The sequence below is a fragment of the Haemorhous mexicanus genome, chromosome 13 (genome assembly GCF_027477595.1).
Source record: "Haemorhous mexicanus isolate bHaeMex1 chromosome 13, bHaeMex1.pri, whole genome shotgun sequence".
Taxonomy (NCBI): domain Eukaryota; kingdom Metazoa; phylum Chordata; class Aves; order Passeriformes; family Fringillidae; genus Haemorhous; species Haemorhous mexicanus.
This window is the reverse complement of record NC_082353.1, coordinates 10,917,724-10,936,648: the sequence shown is the minus strand read 5'-3', so window position 1 is coordinate 10,936,648 and position 18,925 is coordinate 10,917,724.

Genomic DNA, 18,925 nt, shown 5'->3' with positions numbered 1-18,925 from the left:
GTGCTGGTGTCCTCAGGCATTTCATTGTAGAGTTTCTTTATGAAACTGCCACAGGTATAGGTCGAACAAGATGAAAGAAGAGAGACCAATCATTCCATCTCATCCCACGATGGCAGATGAGAAAGAAGAAAATCACCATACACCCAAAGGCATAAGGCTTATGAGCACAGAAACAAAGAATAGTTTGAGTTGAAAAAGTCACCTAACCCAAGGCCTCTGCAGTGAGCAGGCACGCTTTCAAACAGACCTGGCTCCTGAGAGCCCCATCCAACCTGGCCTTGAATGTTTCCAGGGATGGAGCACCTATCACCTCACTGGACAACCCATGTCAGTGTTTCACCACACTTACAGCAAAATATTTCTTCCTTATATCTAGTCTAAACCTACTCTAAGATAGTCTAAGGAATAATTACAAAACCAAATGTGGAAACACTTGCTGAAAAATCATTTGAGGCTTTGGGCCTTGGCAAACTATACTGAAGGTATCCCAAAGTCCTCCATAGATGTGAATAGCCTTTCTGATGTCAGTGAGGGTTACAAGAATAATTGCTTTCCCCAATATATCTACACCAAGCAGGACATTCCTGGGTCTGGACAATCCCCTGGCCAGCTGGGGTCAGCTGCCCTGGCTGTGCTCCCTCTCAGCTCCTTGTGCACCTGCTCACTGCCAGAGCACGAGACTCTGACCAGCCCCTGACTGCAGGTGAGCACTGCTCAGCACCAGCCAAGGTGTCACTGTGCTGTCAGCATTATTCCCTGAACTCCAAAATGCAGCACTGCACCAGCTGCTAGAAAACAAATCATTTCATCCCATCCAAAACCAGCAGACTGCAGTTGATGTCCCAGCTTAGCACAGAAGTGCATATTTGAGTTTTGCTTACAGTATTACTCTTGTAAAGAAGAAAGAGGAGAAAGAAATAAGACCTTGCATAGAATTTCCCAGAAGACTTATCTTAAGCAGGCTTAGTTTATAATTCATAGGCATAACAAAATGAGTACGAATCTATCACACCAGCAAACCAAAACTTTCTGTCCAAGAACAAATAGAACTGCACCCCAGAGACCATACAGCACATCAAACAGTAATTCTTCATTTTTATTGTCCATTTCAAAGTGCAATGATTGAGTAAAAAAAAAAAGAATATAATAATTATGAGCTACAATTTGGAGAATAACAAAAGCAACACAGCACTCTTAGCACTCTTGCTTTCCCATCTGCCTAATTTTGCAAGGTTTTCTCTCCATTACAATCAAAAAGCAACTGAACATTGTTAATTTAAAAAATGGGCCATTGGTTCACCACAAAAGCCCTATTCAAGGCTGCATTTTGGAACCTGCTGGGATGGCAGAGTGGCAGAGATCTTCCCCAGGCCCCAACACACACCAGAGGTTTATGGCAGTGTGTGCAGGCCTGCCCTTGGTGTGCTAGGACACACAGTCACACCTCTGGTGAGAAACTGTCCAGTTTTTGAAAGTCAGGAATCAGTTGACAGCACAATTTTGTGGCAAAGAGGTTCCCAAGACTGCACTGAAAGCCCTTTCAGCTACTCCAGTGGCAGGGGCAGCTGGCTGACTGGGCTGTGGACATCCCTGTCCCTGCTTCCTACTGAGTGTTCCCCCTGCCCATATGAACAGCAGCTCATTCAAGTGTCTCCTTGTTATCCCCTGCTACTGCCTGACAATCCTGTGTCTCCTTCTGCATCTCCTGTCCCTGTGTAACACAGCTGAGATTTTGGCTCATCCATCCAGCACTTGTTACCAGCTGCAATGCACTCCATGCTCAATGCCTCTGCTCCTTCACAGTGACAAAAACCAATGGTCCCAGTGGTGAACAGCAAAGCAGGAGGAAGGCTTGGGAATGCTGTTGGTAAATTCTAGAAACCTTCCTGCTATTTTCTTACCAAAAAACCAGAAAAAACTGCTCAGTAGCAATTTAAACCCATGTGAGAAAAGTGTTATCCCCCAGATCCATCATTTTCTCAGTTAGGTAGAATGCCAGCAAGCAGCACTTCACTTATTTCCTGGCATTTCAGAGCCTGGGTCTCTAAAGCACATCCTAACACGACTGTGCACCATCACTGACAGGGCATACAGAGGTCACATGAATCTGTCCAAGTAGCCCTGGAACCAGAAAGGAGTTGTCAATATGCAAACTGCAAAGGGAACACCATGTTTTTTCTTTTTAGAATTCCAGCTTTGCAGAGCTGAAATAAACTCCCAGGAAATAAAACATAGCATTCCCACAAGAGGTATTTTTGTATCCAAATTACTCACTATGTGTATAATAAAAAATATTCCTTGATAATCCTCGAGCTGACAATGTATTCAGACGGTGTCACACTTAACTAATGCTCCCACTGATGTTTTACTTTGAAGAAGTTGTTATTACTAAAATCTCATCTACTTTGGCAGCTGCCCCAGTGATAAAGCACATTGGAGATTGGAACATTGTTTGAGCTTGGGTAGATAATGCTGGAAGGACCAAGTGGCTGAGGACACTGCTCTTATGAGACAGTTAACCAAACTGCCTCTGATCATGCCATGACAAGATCAGACAGATTACAGTCTTTATGAATGCTATCAGAAAGAAGATAATCTCTTTTCCTGAACTAGTTAAAGAGAAAAAATGGTCTTTTAAAGCTTTCATAACCTGCCATGATAAGTGACAGATTTTATTGGATCTCCCTTTTTCTTGAGAAATACACCAGAGGTTTGATATATTCATTTTTCCATTCCAGAGCTACCATACATTCTAAACCTACAAAGTAGAAGGGGAAGATCATTCTCTGGACTGTCAAGCTGATGAACAGTTAAAGCTTTTCAGTAAATTTCTTGTGCTTTCCATTGCCACAGCTGACACTGGTAAGTGCTGCAGCCATATGTTCAGCAGGGATGTGCTCAGGCAGGAAGCCCCAGGCAGGGCTGTAAATGCCTTTTTCTCCTCTCCCCTGCTCCCACTGCTCAAACCATGGCATGCACCAGCAGCTGAGCCCAGGTGCTCCCTCCAAATCACAGTTACACTTTACTACTGGCACTGAAACCAACATTGTTTCTACAGCAAAGAATTAGCTTTAAAATATTCAAAGGCTTCTGACTACATGCAAAAAGAAGGTTGATTTTGAAATTCATATTAGGTCCTGGCATACTCATGTTCAGAAAAACTGGGGCACATAGGTTTGAAATGTCTTTGCAGGAGTTGTAGGTCAGGCACAATAGCAGATTCAGTGATTCAGACCACACTAAGCTGTGTGATCAATCTCACCCCACAGAATTAATTCAGGCTTCCATCAGGCACACACAGCAGAATGCCTCCTACTCCATTTCTGCACATACATTCCACACAGATTATAGCATATTGGATACAGGCTTGCCTTTCAAGGAAAAAAATTACTGGAAGAACATAAAAATACAAAGAAAATACTATAATTCTTATTATTTTGTATCAGAGGAGGTGTGGAAAAGATGGAGTAATACCCCAACCCATTAAATCTTGTATTGTGCTTTTCAGTGGCACAGATACATAAAGCTCCTTGAGGAATCAGCCACAAATACCTTAAAAATTACTTCTGATTTCAGGAAATTCCTACTTAGTACAGAGCTGCAAGAATAAGCAAACCTATGCAGAGGAAAGAATATGCCAGCTGTTACTTGGGAATACCTGGCTTATTATAAATCATAAATTAGGACTCAGTGAAAAGTGTTTTTGATAGGTAGGTCAAGTTGGTGTTTGAAGTTCAAAATAAAACCCATAAATATCTGCAAGGGCTGCAGCACAAAGGGTACTATTCAGTGGCATCAGCAGAATGTCTCATTGTCTTTGAATGCACACAGTAAATTGGAGGAAGATGCCTTCGAGATGTCTCATCAGAGCTCTGGCAGCTAAAGACTATTTTCCCAGAAAACTGCTCAGAATTCCTCCAACACACATTAGAAAAAAATCAAAGCTGCACCATAGACAAAGATGACTTAAGGAGCAAAGAAAGAGAACAATTCAGACACCATGGCTACAACAACCCATTCATGATCTAAATTATGGGAGTAAAAGCAACCGAGCAAAACACATGACAAATAGGAAGTGACTTAAAAGATCTATCACATCTTTGTACCACCACTGAAATCTGAAAACAAGGAGAGGAACTGTAGAAATCCAGACAGCTATCCTTGAAAATAGTCCCTGTGTTTTGCAGAGAATCCTGCAGTTCAGTAAGGAAGCAAAGGACCAGGACACTCCTCAACTACCCTGAAACACAGTCAGGAATTAAACATTAAATATTCCTTAAATATTCCAATCTCCAAACAAATCATCAAAATTATGTTATATCCATGCTGAGATACAAAACAACAAAGAATATTTCTTGGTAAAGGTATTCCAACAACACATTAAAAAATTGGAGTTTGCATGCTGGAAACTCCCTTACAGCATTCACTCTTAAGAGGTTCAAGGAGCAAGAGTGGATGTGGCCCAGGTATAACAGACTGGGAGAAATAAAACAGCTGGATATAAAATAGAGCAGAATTAAGATTCCCTCTGCTTCAAAAACCTCTCTCCACATCATTCCACCATGCAAGGCACCCACCACTTACAGCTACTCCTGCCCAGAGCTTTAACCAGCTCTGTCACAATCCACTCTCTGGAGCTCTTGGCAATTTTCAGCCAGGAAGCATTGAATACAAGCAGTATTCCAGTTCTACTCCCTCAACTTTTTGTCATTCATATTTACCACTGTGATTCACAGAGGATTAAATAAAATTTTGCCTATTTGAGCACTTTTAACACATTAATTTGGTATATAACTATACACATCAAAAATATACATTTTAAGACTATTTATAAACCCAAGAGAAAGAAGCAGCACTATATAACAGCACTGTTTAATATGCCATACAGAAGAAATGTCAAAAAAATGTCAAATACATTTCCATCAGCAACCAAATAATTGCCAACTACCTATTCACCCAAAATCAGGATTAAAATCATATGCACTGGATTAACTAAAGAGCAACCTTTAATGATCCCATCCCTGACACCTCAGTGCCTCTTACAGACAGATTTGGGATCTTGGTGAGCAGACACAGCCCTGAGAGTCACTCCTAGAAATGACTGCTTTTCCTCTACCTCTGACAAAGCAGGGCCAAAATACAGGGTTAGACCTAAAGGTCTAGAGTTAAGGAAAATTAATCATATTCACAGAAGTATTCCCAACCAGGGAAAGTCTGATACTGAAACAAACCTTATTCAGACACACTTCCCAAAAGACTCTCTCTGTTCCAGTGACTCCATAATCTCAAGACATAACAATAAAGGGAACCAAGGCAAGAAACAGGAGATAAAATATACATTTTCATGACCAGATTAGACTTGAAATATGGCTTTCTAAATATAAATTATCTAGAAGCACAATTTTCAGAACAGCTGCACATAAAATACTAGAAGGTACAGACATATAACTGTATTTTGAGTATTTTCCCTGTTCAGGGAGAAAGTGTAGAAGGCACTTGGGTTTTTCCAGGTGAAGGAAGGGGTGCACTCCCCTCCCCCAAGCCCCTCTGTTTCAGAGCTGTGTATGCCTTGATTTGCAGAGCAGAAAATGTGCAAGTCTGTGCAGATCTGGGAATGGCACATGGCTGTAACACAACATTCAGATTGTTCTGGGAGCACAGGATGGAGGGGGCACTCTGGCAGAATACTCAGTTCCCTTGCAGGCACTGGAGCTGCAGCCCACGTCAGGCAGCAATTTGGCACATTCCCTGTCTGGGAAGAAGCCTCTCAGACTGTTTGAATCTGTGCCTCTTGTCTCCACAGTGAAAGATCTGAAGATACCACAAAAGGATTAGAAATACCACAACTCAAAACTCAAAAAAAAAAAAAAAAATTAGTAATTTTCTAAATAAGCAGCTCAAGCCAGAAAGACTTATGAGAAGAGAGGAGTCATTAAATCAGGTTTCTGAACATGAATGGCTGGGTGCCATTCCCAGCACTGCATTCCCAACCCACTTTCTGTGAGTGCAGGGGTCTCTGCAAGGAGTAGGTTGGATGGAATAATGACATAGATGGGCACAACATTTAGGGTATGCAATGTATTCACTGTGATCTCTGTGGACAGTTTGTAACTGATGTTAGGGCAGGTTTAATATCAGTGCAGTCAAACATGATAAAACACTTCTTCAGGTGGGAAAGCTGGAAATCTGGGCTTAAGCTGCTGGGTAGGGGAAGTGCAGCAGTGAGGAAGAACTGCAGCATTTCTCCAGCCAGATCAGCTACTGAGGAAAAATACCAAACCACCAAACCAAACCACTGATCCTTCTGGAGTGATTCACCACATTATATTACTCTTCAGGAGACATGAGATGCAGACTGATTGTGGGCTAATCCTCCAGATTTTTTTTAATATTCTACTTTTGATGTAATTTGGATGCTGATAAGTGTCCTTGCATATTTAAGTGACTACACAAAGCCACCTAATTTGTCCATTTAGATACTAACTTTAGAATTCATGCTCATATGCCTGGGGGATTGTCATTTATGTGTTACAGAATTAAACTGTACATACCTGTAAGAAATCCCAGAGTCTGGCAAGCAGAGGTGAGGATTATTTAATACATAAATATTTATGTGAAGCAAAGCCACAGTGATGGGTTTGGTTGTTCATTAAAGAAAGAATAGTTGTAAACTAGAATACTCTAAACTGAGTTTTACTGCTTATTGATCAATAATTGATCAAGCCTTGGATCAATTATTTATTTAGTTTTATGGAAGATCTACTGGACCTGGCCTCTCCTGAGCCTGGAAATACAATCTAAGCCATGAAGGAAACACAGACCAGGAGATTTCCTCTTGATTACACTCACCACCCAGTGGTTTCAGTCACCCAAGCACAGCAGAGAAACTTCCATCTGAGAACATTTACTAAGAAGCAGAGGGAATTATCACAGGCAGAAACTGAAGTAACACAACCATCCTGCTGCCAAGGTATTTCCTCCAGAGTTAGCTTAGCTAACACTGTGGAGTGCTGCCCTGTGCACTGCTGCTTTGAGACTATTTACAAAGGCTTAATTCAGAATCCCCAATAACTCTGAACACTTCAGGTATTAAAATTGACTGGATTCCACCAAACACTGAGGAGATTTTGCACCATTTCCCTTATGCTGCTATCTTAGACAATCTTCAGCAAATAGGTGTCTTCAGGTGAATAAATTTCAGTACTGCTTCTTCAGCTTGAGTTTATCTTGTTACAAGTAGGTTTTTAGAAAGTACATTGTGTTTTACTTGTGTGCACAGCCCAGTAACTGTGAGCAATTCTGCAATGGACAAGTAAACATTTCATTGTATGGCTGGCTGATAAACACACTTCCAGAGAATTCTTACCCATGCAGGTTATGATACATTCAGCTTCGTTTGCATTTCTGACTTATCAGAGATGACCTGGACTAAGCCCACTTACCTACAGCTTTAAAGATAACTTTTTTACAGATCTCAGCCTTTGCCATACATTCTGGGTCATGAATTCTGGGCTCCCAACCACAGAGCAATTCTGGCTGTTTTACACAGCCACAGGTAACTCTTTTGGTTTTGCCCACAGCTTCCTCTGCAGATGGTTACAATTGTCACACTGTGCTATGGAGCATGAAAATCTAATATTCCATCAAACTCTTAATGAGAGAGCCTAAACATAAAACACATGTTTCTACAATACTGACTCGCAGCTTTTACAAGGTGGAGCCATAATAATACAGGAGCTTAAAAGAATATTTTTCAACACAGAGGGAATTATCTTAAAGGAGCATTTTCAACCTGCAATTCTACACAGCTTAAAGTTGGATTCATTATTGGTCATGGAAAGTTTTTCCTCCATAGACCATTTCAAAATATTTGTTACTTGTATTTAACAAAACAGCATAAATTAAAAAAACAAAACACTTTATGAGAATCTGATGAGCCCAAAATACTTCATAACTTGGTCTGATATACAAGGTTATATAGTCCTAAAACACTGGAAAATCCTTTTGCATAAACTACAAGCCCAGTGCACAGAAAATGTTTTTGCAAACCTGCTGTGCCTCCAAGCAGAACACTCTGCATTGTGCAAAGCAGGTGCACAGAGACTTCTCTGGAGCCTCTGCCCTTCAGAGACTGTGCAGCCAAAGCTGTCTGAACAGAGAAAGTGATATCACTAACAGCACCTGACAAGCAGATTAGAGGATTCAGAACAGCTAGAAGTAGTGAACAGAATTTTAACCTGATGGCCACATCCCTTCTTTCCAAGCTAAACTTCAGTCTTGCATTCAGTGCTTTAATTCTCCTGAGGAAATGCTGCAGCACCTTCAGCACTGCAGATGCTCTTAGCAGGGCTGCTCTGGCTGGCTGGGAGGTTTGGCTAAACTTTCATTTCAGCACAAGTTTATCATGTTTGTTTTGAACTTTCTGTGGAAAGTATCCCCACTTGTTAAATAAAGGTTGCCTGAATCATCCCACAATATACCCAAGTGAGCATTAAAAAGAATTTGATGTGATACAATGACAGAGCAGTGGATTCAGGTTCCCACTGTAACTGGCAAATTACAGAAATTTGCTAAGAAACAGTAAATGGACACTGGAGCATTTTCTAAATGTGGCACCAGTAGATGACAAAGGGGGGGGGGGGGAAACAGGGGAAGTATTTGCAAGTTTACAAGTTTATGTCACCTTTATTGCAGACATCAGATAAAAGAACACTGCCTGAGACTTGCAAAGACATCTCTGTGACAGCAGAGCTTAAAAAAAACAAGGAGAAAAAAAAAAGAGTATTTAACTGACAAAGAATCCTGTAACAATCTGAAGACTCATCCTGAGCTGCTCTGAACATCTTGCACATTTTTCCATGACAAGAGAACAGATTGTCTCTCAAAGCACCTTTCTCCACTCTCCAAAGTGTTGCTCTCAAATTATTCTGATGCCCACGGACAAAGACAGAAAATCTAAGACAGTCCTCACTAGTTCTTGCACATCAAGGACAAAAATCATCACACACCTCTTTCTTTTTCTCACCAGCTGAAATGCCAGTTCAGGAAAAGGAATAAAATGAAAACAAGTTGACCAGCTAACAAGCTGAAAGTGTAGATGCTCAGGCACTTGCTAAATAGAAAGTTAGTTTTAGACAGTGCATGCATGACCTGTTCCTGTAACACACCATTACAGCTGCCTCTGCCTGTGACAAGAACACACTGTCCCCTTCTTCAAAACAGGTAGTGCTTCTTGAATTAACAAGTGTGGTCTACAATGGTCTCAAGATTTGAACTTCTGTAGGCAGACTAATAGCAGAAAAATATCCATACTGTTCACTCTTTCCACTTTGGCTTTCATTAGGAGTTTTTACTGCTATCCTATCAATCTGATATGGACAAAATGAGCAGAGTTGGTTTGGGGGGGAATTGAGAGGTGCACTTGACTGCTTAAGAAAATGAGGTGTTTGGCCCCAAAGGAGGCAAAGGCCTGACCCACAGCTGGGCCAGAAAGCCCTCCAGGACACCCCCAGAGGAGGAGGGGGACCCAGAGAGCAGCAGTGCACAGAGCAGGGTCCCTCATGGAATTGACTGTGAGCCAAACACCTCTCTCCATAAACCTGGCAGCCTGAGTGAGCTGCCTCTGGGCCCTCCCAGCTGGGCTGCAGGGCACAGACCTCCCCTCCAGCTTCCCCAGGTGCTCCTCAGGACAGAGAAACCTTCTGCTGAAGACAGAGCTTTGGATGAGTCCAGCTGAAGCTTCCTCTGAACCTGGGCTGCACTCCAGGTGACTCTCCCCTTGAGCAGGGACACCTCTCAAGGTCTGAGGTTCCTTTCCTCAGACTAGGAGATCCTTCCTTATGGACTGGGTGTGAAAATGACCCTCAAAAACCAGCTGAACTCACACCCTGCTCCTGTGCACCTCCTCACCCATGGATTATTCAGGGGAGGATGGCTGTAATTAAGCCCAGAGCCCACAAACATCCCATGAAACCTGGTTTTAAGAAAATTAAATCTCACATACAGAAATTAAGGAGCTGCATTCGGTCACACTGAGAACTGACCATTTTCCTGCATTTGTTCCAGACCAAAGAAATCACTGAAGAGATCTTTTTGAGTGGTCAAGGCCACATGGAACATCTTTTATAAAGCTCCTTACATCAACAACATTTACAATCAAAAAGAACCCCACCAAAACCATAAACAGCCAACCCCAAGTACCCAAAGGTGGAGTCTGAAGCCTTGTACCTGTCTCCAGGCAGTCTAGGCAGAAAGATTTCAAGAGGCTCTTATGGATTGTTTTGTATCTGACAATATAATGAGCTTCTCCTAAAGCTTTTCTTTCCTTCCAGAATAAGAGTTCTTCTCTGAAATTTGATGACCATGAACACTCTAGATGTTGAGCACCCACATTTCCCAACACATCCTAAAGTTTGGGGGTTTGGGCAATAAGCCAGAAAGAGCATTGTGAAGATTTGTGAAATAGAATTGCCAAATCTGCCTGGTGTTAGAACTGCAAGCAGCACAGACCCTCTGAAGCTGGCCATGAAAGAAAAAATGTGGGCAGCACCAATGGGTTCAACCAATTACATTGATATGAGAGTACTTTGGTGATTTTTTTCAAAGGGCATTATCTAGGGAAGCCAAACTCCAGTTTGCATGAAGAAAATTCTGCTGTGAGGCCAAAAAAAGTCCATCTCTGCCCTGAATATAATGTTAGAAAGGCCCAGCAAGACAGCTCCTTACAAGACACTGCACAAGAAAAATTCCCATACACTATGTGAAATGAGTGATTTCCAGTGCTGTGTTACTAAATCCCTCAAAATGCACCTGCCTGAGTGCACACTGCCCTCTGAAGGGGTGCATTTATGACAATGAGCAGAAACAGCCATGGAGGGGATGTGACAGGTTTCAGGGGGCAGGGGATGCTGCCCAAGGATGAAGGAGCTGTTTAGGAGCAGCACACAGGCACCCCCCAAGGCAGCACTGGAAGTGTGGCTGGAAATGAAGGCAAAGGCTAAAAGCCTGCAAACATTCTGCAGCATTTTGGCTTTGCTAGTTCTTTAACAGCAGTGGACTGAAACAGGCTCAAAATCTGCAAGCAGTTCACTGACACTTTTTTTAAGGAATTGATAAGTTTTTCTACACACAGGATATGTTTGTTGGACAATTTTGCTCCCCAGTGAGAGAACCTGACAGGCTGAACATCACCTGCTCCCCTGGCTGATGCACACCTCAATTAGAAAGTGGCACTTGAGGAAAGGCACTTGCAGTAGTCTCAGCTCTCTCAGTACTTCATAATTGACTTGTTAAGGGTAACAGGAAAATAGCACACATGGGAAGTTAAAGAAAAAGAAAGAATAAAATGGCTGGTTAAATTACAGCAAGGTCTTTCTTTGAGTGCCCAGGGAAGACAGGCAGCCATTATTTCAAACCTGGGGATGTCTGAGAGTGCCACTTTAGATTCCTTGACTTTTATCTAGGGAAGGAAAGGCACAGAGAGGAAAGCATTCACATTGTCCCATGGTTCAACTCCCCACCTGGCATCTGCTTCTGTCCAATATCCAGGATGGAGCAACAATCTCCATGGATCTCCAGCAGGACCTTGTGCTGCCAGCTCTGCTCACACAGCTGCCTCTGCCTCCTCTCTCTCTGTCTGCTCACACAGCAGGGGTACACCAGGGACAGAGTCACCAGGGCTGGGCATCCCTGGGGCACAGCAAGCATTTCCCTCACACCTCTGAGACTGCATTGAAACCACCAGGACAGAAAAAGAATTCAGATCTGAGGCCATCTCAGCAGTTTCATAATGCTGGTTCTTACACCAGTGATTTCATTGCCACTGATTTAATGTAAGTAATTTTCTTTCCACCTAGCTACTAGGGGAGAATCAGGCCTTTTGACTAAAACCCAACTCTTATCATGTTATCCTAGGAGTCACAGGGTCCCTAGAAGGTTACACACCCTTCTGCTCAGCTATGAAGAGCATTTTGCATCATTTTCCCTCAACAGCCTATTATGAAATATTTAGAACAACAACAAAAAAAATCCTGCTTATTTTTGTTTAATGGTATAAAACCCAACTTTGTTAATTCAGTGAAAGCCTACTCAGGCTCTGAAGAATTTGTAGTATTCAACACAGACCTTTGTAGTGAACAACAAGTCCAATCATTCTGGTTGCATTATGCAAAGTTCCAGGAATTCTTTGGCATGAGAGAAAGATACATTTTGTCTGGTATATGGAAATATTATTTGATTTAAAGTTGTATCCCACAGAAGTCAGTCTTGACAAAACCTAGTTTAAATATAAACAATCACTTTCATGCTATTTTACCTATTTTGAGACTACTTCATGACCACCCTAATCAGCTTCCTACCCCTGAATTCATACACAAATTCCTTGTATCAGTACATAGATACACGGTGCTCTCAGAAGAAGGGGCTCCAACAAAAACTTTGAGGTTTTTTTCATATTTTAGACATGCACTTTTGGTTAAATAAATTATCATGGAGCAAGGAATGAAAATGTGCTTGTGTGAGAAACTGGCCATTCTTGGTCTCCCTTAAACTTCAAGCAACACTTGCTGACCAAGAAAAAAAGTGAATTTGTTTCACATTCCTTATATTAGCTTCTTATTTCACTAATCTCATCATTCTGATGAGCTTTAAAAAATAACTACTTAAGCAGTTTATTTTGTATATGTATAATAAAGTGTATCTAAGGATTTAGGTGCTTCCAAGTAAAGCTAATATTTGTTTTAATTTCAGCTTTTCACTAATGAAAGCAATGCCTCTGAGAGCTCTTCCACCCACGGCCAAGTCACTCCCTAATGCTGAAGCCTGACCCACCACCAATAAAACAAACCACCACCAGGGAGGGCTGGCTGCTCCCCACAGCATTGGGGGTGGCAGAACTTCCCTTGGCCTCCTTCCTCCAGAGCACAAACCAATGATGTGTTTGCAGGGACAGCAAGGACCAAGCCTGGCTTCTGAAAAAACACATGGGGAACACACAAAGGGAAAACACAACCAGAAAACCAGCACAGGAAGTTCAGCACAAGCTGCTGTTCTTCCCAGCAGCTGAAACCACAACCACACTAAATGCCATAAACCAGTTCCAAGTCCTGGGGAAGAGCTGGAAACTTTCTGTGGCAGCTTTCTTGTACAGGGCTTTCTTAATTTGGTGTCTCTGAAACATTTATCCATCTGCCTCAGAACTGGTCACTTACATTAGCTTGCCCACATTAACCATCTATAAGAAATGCATCATACAATGGACCAAAGCCAGCCCCAAAACTCAGCCCCTCCACAATGTCCATATCCCTAGTCTACAAGCAGAAAGAACATACAAGTTGGCTTGTAAAAGAAAAGAAAACAAAACAAAAAAAGAAAAAGCTAATGCATGACTTTCCTCTAAAATCTCAGGAAGGCCCAAAAGGTACAACCAGCAATTGTGTCTTTTTGAAATAAAACAAAGTAATTTTAAGACTTTCAGAATATCAGACACTATGCCACAGGCTGTAACCATTGTTGTGTCCAGCTCTAAACACTGAGCACAGGAGAAGTGAAGTTCTGCCCATTTTGCCTGCACTCCAAACAAGTCTCTGCATCCTAAATAGACATGGAAGGATGTGTACACATGGAGAAAGAAGAGTTCAGCTGTCCAATTGAAATTATGTTTGCTTCTGGTTGTCTAATCTCAGTCTCTTCCACAGGGCTGCAGTAATGCCACAAGAATTTGTACATTAATTCAGCCCTTATTCTCCTCAAACTGTCTGAATTATTTATTTATTCACTTGAAGAAAGGCTTCTCAAAAGAGATTCTGCTCAAAAAATTTTAGGTCTCTTTCATCCTTCCTTGAGTTACAAAGATTCCATCACTGAACTATTGCCCAAAACCCTTAAACACCTCCTGCTCCAAGTGAGATCACAGTTCTATAAGTGTAATTCCCCTTTCCCCATTAGATGAGTTTTCTTATTAAAAAAATGCTAATGCTAAAGCTTTGAGTGAATTCAAAAATCATTTTCTGTCTTCAAGAGAAGAATGAAAACATTTTATGAGAATCTTTTACATTGGTGGCCTGACAGTGGAAGACAGGGATGCCCAGTGTCTTACTGCCACAGGATATAACACAGCCCTGCTGGAAACAGAACTGAGTCACTGAATTTTCCCAACTAGAGAGTACTAAGAAAAAAAAGATGATTTTGACCTATTTCCCAAAACAGTCTGTTTGGAGTCATGGGGTAAACTTATCCCAGAAGAGGCAGCTGAGCCAGCCAAGGATTTCCCATTGAGACAATTTGGACTTCTCTTGCTTGGAAGCAGTGACAGGCACAAGCACCTTATTCACACCTCTGTGTCAGTCTCCTCTATGAGCATCAGCAACACCCATTCCTGTAGATCTTTGGGCATTACTTTAATGTTTCCTGTAATCACACAATGCAGTTCTTCAAAGGAATTGGCAGTTTGAGCTGCCCCAAACTACAGCCAAAAGGAGAAGAACCACAAAGCAGAGAAACCAGCCTTAGTTTGTACAATCCTTCTGGGAGCTATCAAACCAGCTGGGAACAGAAGGCAAACAGCTCATACCAAAGCAGGCAGGACAGCAGTCAGTCCTCTGCAATGGCAGTGAAAGATTGTGTCCTACAGACTGCCACTGACAACTCCATACATTCTCATTTCAGAATAAAACATTTGGACTTCCTTGCTGTTGGCAATTGCAAATACCTTTAGATACACATGGCAAAGAGTTCCCATCATTTCTGCTGGTTGTATCTCCAGTCTCCAGTTACACGACAAATCTGTTTCCTTGTTCAGAGCCATGAAACACAAACTACAAACTTTGTTTAATTGTCTGTTTTACTCTCCAGTCACAATTCTAATCAGCACTGGGCACGGGTACCTCTGTCACTGGCTGTTTTGCAGCAGATACACCGAGCTGTAGAGGTAAAATTACAAAATTTTCTTTTCAAAGCAACAGCCCCTGATCTATTACAATAAACAAACTTCCATCTCCAAGCAACTGATCTCTTAGCAACAAGGAGCACCTGCATAAAAGATGCTACAGGGAGTGATCACCAGACAACCTATCCAGACCTGTAAGAGGAGCACACCAGGAGCCAGGATAGCACTCTCCACCAGCAAAAATCCACAAGTGACAAGAAGGCACAGGTACATTTTCAATTCCTATTCTAGCATTTTTCTTCAAACTGTATGGGTAGGACATTAAAGAAATGGGATTTATTTTTGTTTGGAGTGGGAAGTATGCCTTCTGGAGCTGCTTTGATCTGCTACTGTAATTATCTTTGTGTAAATTATATGCTGTCACTATCTAAACAGAGGGGGTTTTTAGTAGAAAATATGCAGGTCTTTGGCCAAATTCTTGGTAGCAAACAGCAATATGCTATATATTTGTCAAGTGTTCTATGAAGTTTCTTTTTTAAGAAACAGCACGGTGTCCTTGTTCTTACAGAATAGTTATCCTAAGAAAGTGTATTCACTTCGTGCAGCCTTTCAAGCTGTTTACATTACATCAAAAAATACTAAATCATTTCAGTTTTTTATGGGTGTGGACCCCATAGATTAAAAACCCAAACCTTTTCAGTGTTTCTGTGGTGTCTGATTTAATACTTTTGACTCTCAAGTGGATTTTTTTCGTGTGTACCATGACAAAGTTATGGTGGAACACACAGCATGGGACAGACACTGCCAGCTGCTGCTGCTCAGCACTGTAGACTCAGTTGGGAAGTTGTGAATTTTGAACAAACTGACATTTCTAAGCATCACTGTCACAGCACAGGAAAATGGGTTGTAAGTGAGGTTAAAAAAGTGAGATGGAAAACAGTGAGGACAAAAATCAGCTAGAACAAGTCTTGAACTGACCCTGGGAATTTTTTTATTCAACCAAATCTTGGTATATCTCAATTGGTGCTTGCTGTGGAAAAGTGCTGTCTGTCTTCTAGCTGCTCTCTCTCAGTTCATAATGATATCTGGTTAATAAAGTCATTTGCAAAAAGAATGGTTTAAGAATTGTCATGCATTCTTTCTCAGACTTTTTTTTTTTCCAAACACAAAGATAAACTTTCCTTCAAGATTAATTTACATACTTTGATAGAATACCTGATACTTATAGCCAGAGGAAAAAGTCAAAAATTTCATTAATATTTCTTAGAGAGTCATCCCTTCTGCATCAACTTTTTGCTTAAATTGATCAAGGGATTTGCCAGCAGTGAAAGTTCAACAGCAGAAACATGACTGTGGGAGAGAGAGCTGGTTGTCATTTGAGAATTTAGAAACAAAACACAGACTCTGTGCTCACAGAGACCAACAGCAGCCTTCTGCAGAAAGCCCTCCTCAAACAGGTCTGCCTTGCCACAGCCACCACGAGGAGTCTGATCAAAAGCACTTTAGAGAGATTTCAGCTGCCACCCACAACTCATTTCCTGATTAGTTTTCAGCTAATTAGAGCTTGTGGTGCTGCAGTGAAACCCTGAGGTGGGCAGGAGGCAATTACAGCCCTGCCACTCCTGCAGAGCTCTGCACAGCCCCAGCTGGTTCTGGTGCCCTGCAAGCCCTGGCAGCCCTGCCCTGCTCAGGAGATGGTTTCCTGCAGAGGAAGCCCTGGTACCTTCTCATGTGGGTGACACTTTTCAGGGGCATTGTGGTGGCTCATAAGCAACCAGACCTTTTGTGAGAAGTGCTAAAACTGACGAGGTATTTTTCCAAATCACACCTCAGCCACCATAAAAAGGCACAAAAAGAGGCACTGCTCTTACAGCAGTAATCCAAACAAACAGCAATATTCAAATGGAGCCCTACATTTATAGAAGATATTTGTGATGTATTTGTTTCCCTGGCAAAGGGTTTAGTGACCAGTTAATTTCCAGTCACATGCCAGTACTGGGTGGAGCTGAGAAAACTGATTGACCAAACTGACTCCAGGCAGTTGGAATGTCAGCATTTACAGCAGGAATTTTAAGTTTGCAATCCCAAACTTCTCTGCACATTGGAACTCACTGTAGACCTTGAGTAGAAAGGGTGACAAGAAATTGAGTTTTGTGGGCACTGGAGCAGATAAAGTTGTGTACCAGCCCTGTAACAATGCAGCAGCATTTTACAAGTGCTATCAGAGGCAGCTGACAGAACTTAAAATCTCAGAGAAGCAGGCTCTAGGGATAGATCCTATTCAGCTGTGAAACAAGGTAACCCTGTCATTAGAACAAGCACCAAAATTAAAAAAATAAAACTCAAAATAATAGCAGAGGCATCAAATGTAACAATCTTATCTCATAGTACAGATGTTTTTTCAACCCCACAAAATCATGGCTGTGTTCTGCATTTCTCTTTCCTTTGCCCTCTGACACAACTTTAGGCTCCCACCTCCTCATTTACTTGTCAAGAGCCCCTTCAGACTGCCAGGATGATCATGGCTAAATTCCCACCTGCAAGCTTTGCTGAAAGCTGTCATCTCTTCCTTCTCTCTTCTTCCTCCTCCTCTAACCTAAACAACAGATGAAGTTGTAAGTGCTATTTAGATTAGATTTCATAGTAATCAAGGGGCACAGGATTAATCTACCAGGCTGTAATAATCATTCAGCACTGCTAGAATACATTTCCATAGTAATTAGATGGGATAGACCTCTACAGCTACACAAATTCCAGCCCACTGTCTCAAACTCTAGAAATTACTGAAAAAGGGGTTTATTCCCTCCTTTTCACATTTTACTATGTTTATCTTTCTTTTGAGATGCAGAGGATTGAGTTAAAAGTAGAAAGAAGTCCTAAAGAAGAGTGCTGCAGAAGCAGGGAAATGAAAACACCTGACTTTAAAGAGTCAGCTCTGCACACTGGGACTGCAAACCCACTGTAGTGAGGGATGTCTGACAGATGCAAAGGATCAGGTGACTAAAACACAGTCAGCATTTATTTAGTGATAAAAATAATTATGTAATAAAACCAAGGAAAAGTAATTGAGAAAAAAGTATAGCAGATCAAACAAAAAAAAAAGTCACAAGAGGAGTGCAGTATAAGATAATCAATAAATTGTGATGGAAAACTCTCAGTGCCATCCACATTGCATTCTGAGAGAATCAAAGAATAGAAGAGACCACAGAATGCAGGGTGACACTAAATAAATGTGCAGCCTGATGCTTACAGGGTAATTTACCTCTCCCAAGGAATGGTGAGCACTTTCCAGTTTAAGAAAGTCTCCTGATGTGTTCTAAGCTTCAAACCCCACAGCCTTTCAAGGAAACAAGACAACCCCTCTATCTAGGATGTGACATGTGCTGCACTCCTGGTGATAAATATCCACTTCAACTCAATTAAAACCTGCTATTTTATTTTTCAGAGGTACTGTGCTCCTTCAGTCTATATCAACATTGGCAAAAATTGTGGTACAATGGGAGCAGAGCTGTAAAACAAAATGGGGTTTGTGTGATATAAATCTGTTTATTTTTCCAAACTGTTTAGACCTAGATAAGTTGCTTCAGATGCTGTTAATACAGGTTACTAATACCTGGGGATTTATAACAAGAAGCAGATTTTTTTTCTCTCCTGACAGAGAAACCACTCCAAAGGAAGCAACTCCAGGACACAAGAATGGCTCTTCAAGAGTTCTCAGGCATTTTTATGAACTCCTTCTCAAAAATAAGAGAGATTGTCAGCTCCAATTCTCTGATATGATTTTATGAATTTACTCTTTTACTGACAGAGTCATTAAGCACAAAGCTCTAACCAGAATAAGAGGTGTCAATACAGCTGTCATACAGATGTATGAGCTTTTCTCTTTGCTCATCATTCCTCACATCACCTTTAGCAAGGAAATGTTTGACAGAACCTAGAACATTCTCCGAGTGCTTTGCAGCCAAGACTCAGAAATCAGTAATCTCCAAGGCCCTCTGCTGGCAGCTGCTTTCCCAGGTGTTGAGATCTGTAATTGCTGCC